We start from the raw sequence: 3,024 nt of genomic DNA on the forward strand, positions 1-3,024 counted from the left end.
AAGGAGGAAGGAAGGAAAGGGAGGAGGAGGAGGAAAGAAGGAGGAGGAGGAAGGAAGGAAGGGAAGGAGGAAGGAAGGAAAGGGAGGAGGAGGAGGAAAGAAGGGGAGGAGGAAGGAAGGAAGGAGGGAGGGAACAGCGTTCACTTTAACTACAGGAGGTAGGAGGAGGTAGGGAAGGAAGGGAAGAAGGTAGGATGGAAGGAAGGACAGAATGAAAGAAAAGAAGGGAGGTGGGATGGATGAAAAGAAAGATGGAAGGAGGGAGGGAGGAAGGAAGGAATGGTGGTAGGGAGGAAGGATAGAAGGAGTTATAGGATGAATGGATGGAGGAAGGAAAAGAGGGAGGGAGGAAAGGTTTTTTGTTTATATTATTTTTGAAATATCTATAAAGGCTCAAATACTCTGTATGATTAAAATGGTCCACCGGTGATTTGTGCTGTTTTCAGAAGATGCTGTGGGCACCCCATGAGGCCCCTGATTTGGTGACCCCTGGCTTAAATTTTAGTGCTAAAAGTATCCACCCATCTCTTCTCACATATATGAACAGCCATGCCACTGTTAAACCGTACGGTTAAATCCATCATCAGGTCAACCTTTGCAGCTTATGACCTTTCATCGTGGTTCAAGTGTTTCTGGGATTTTTTTACGGTTCTCCCAGAAGTAGCTTTGTGAGGTCTAACACTGATTTTGGCAGAGCAAACCAGTCCCCCAGTCACCCAACTGATTCCTGCCAAAGGTGTTCAGTCATGTTCAGAGAGGGATTCTTCACAGACAAGTCATGTTCTTTCACACCGAAGCCTGTCATGGAGTTTGCCATGCTGCAGTAGTTCATAGTCATGTTGGTGCAGGTGGAGGCCAATCCCAAAATGTTCCCATGAAACCAGGAGTGTGAAATTCACCTGATTTCACGCTCTGGGCTTGAAACCATCCAGGAGAGAGTTTTTTAATAGATGGGCTGAGCACAACAACTTTTAAAAACTGTTCCACCATCATTACACTTTCTGCGCCAAACTTTGCATTTGACACAACACAGGCGAGCAAACCTTTTTTCTTCTCCTGACTACTGCCAAACCCAAACTCAGTTATGATTCTTCACCTCAGAGTTCATCTCTGCACAGCCTTAGGGTTGAGGCAGGGATGTAGCTGCTTTCTACGGCCTGCCTTTGAGCTAATCTGAAGAACACATGAAGGTCAAAGGTTTGCATTGTTTCCTGTATTTATCTACTTACCTAGATGTTGGGTTTTACGATGCTATGGCCATGAAAGTAACTACAACCCATGAGTTTAATGACTATTCATGGACGATTGAATACTTTTTTGAAATGTGTCATACGATTTTCCTTAGTGTGTGCTTTAGATCAGCCAATGACGTTTTTTTTTTATCCTGAGATTCTGTTGATTCTGACCCAAGTCTAACCATTCCCTGAAATGAACCATTTATTTTTTTTTTTTTGAGCTGCTTCTTGAAGCTAATATTGCTTCTTCCCCCCTACTTGCATATTACAAATAACAGATGTTTTAAAAATTCCAAAAAAGAAGTATTACTAAATCAAACAAAGAATAAATGAATAGCGACCTATGCATAACGAAAAAAACAGATGTATCCGTCTACCTGTTGCTGGTGTTGTGTAGCTGCTCTCTGCTGTTCAGCCAGCCCAGCGGTCTCCAACCTTTCATATACAAAGTACCATTTTACCTTGAGTCAGGGTTAGTAAACGTTACTAATATTTTTATTAAATATCTTCCGTAGGAAATCTGTTGCAATCTTAAACAACCAACAGTTTATTTGTATTTTTAGCTTTTAAAACAAGTAAAAACAAAATAATGCATAAAGATGAAGCATGGTTTTGTCTTTTATAGGAAGTTATTTGATGTAAACTAAATTATAGTAAGAAAACACATAAGCTAATTCAAAATAAAATGGCTCTAAAAACATTTCTAATCTTATTCTGTTGTAAAAAACTCAATTCAAAAATTCTTTTTAACCAACTTAAGCTTCCAAGACTGGTATTTGCTCTAGTAGTACATTAATTATTTCTTTACGTCACTTTAACCGCTATTAAGAGCCATTGCAGGGAGTCCATATAGCGCTATGTGTTTCTGGAGCCGCAGGTTGCAGACCGCCTAGCAAGCTGGATGGCTGAAACTCATGGGAAATGTTTGGGGTGGTAAAAAAAACAAACAAACATTTATATTGGTAGAGAAAATGAAATTGACATCCTTCTTTAGCCCCATTTACACTACCGTCTGAAAACTGATCCCTGCCAAGCTGGGATCAGTTAACAGCACCGAGCTCGGTTACTTACGACCATTTACACACCATGTTAGCGTGGTTCCTTACCTCCTAGTCACGATCTACGGTACCGCTGCTCTCTAGAAGTAAAAAAGCTAATCAACATGGCGGCGCCCGTAACATTCAGGAAGTTTGCGGAGAGTCAGGCGAAGAAGGCAGCCTTTGGTGAATTTAGTTGACAGAGTCTGCTTTTGGGAAGTGGATACAAAAAACGATAGTCTAAGCAGGAAACAACAAGAGATGCAGAATCATCACTGGAAATCATGTGGCACGGTAGGGAAGCTTGTATTTTTATGAATGAGAGATGACGCAGTCTGCTCACGCTCTCTTTATCTTAGAATCGAGCCAGAACTGAACCGCGCCGAGCCCTACTGATGAACTAGTAACAGTTTAGCTTGGTTTGGTTGCGTCTGGCGTGGTCCGGTTCAGTTGTGTGTGCCATTTACACTCAGCAGTTATCTCGGTTACTGTGCTCGGACCGATATTGGCATGGTTTCAAAAGGGTAGTGTAAATGGGGCTTATGTCCCCATGGATAACAAATATCCACTTTTATCTCATCTTCTCTCCTGTTAACTGTAGCATGTATAAATAACAACTGGGACTTGCTTATTAGACTCATACACTTGGATTCACTTATTAAAGCTACAGTGTATAATAATTACAGGGATATACAGTCAGAAATGTAATATATTATACATAACTATGTTATTTATCATCATCTACGAGCTCA

At 41.0% G+C, this 3,024-nt stretch overlaps 1 protein-coding gene across 1 annotated transcript in view; it reads left to right on the forward strand.

Annotated features, from left to right (window-relative positions):
• LOC107094665 (exocyst complex component 6B-like) overlaps positions 1–3,024 on the forward strand; it is a 136,959-nt gene that overhangs the window by 52,462 nt on the left and 81,473 nt on the right. The window lies entirely within an intron of this gene.

Source organism: Cyprinodon variegatus, unplaced genomic scaffold (genome assembly GCF_000732505.1).
Source record: "Cyprinodon variegatus isolate N-32 unplaced genomic scaffold, C_variegatus-1.0 Scaffold499, whole genome shotgun sequence".
In the NCBI taxonomy this organism is placed as follows: Eukaryota; Metazoa; Chordata; class Actinopteri; order Cyprinodontiformes; family Cyprinodontidae; genus Cyprinodon; species Cyprinodon variegatus.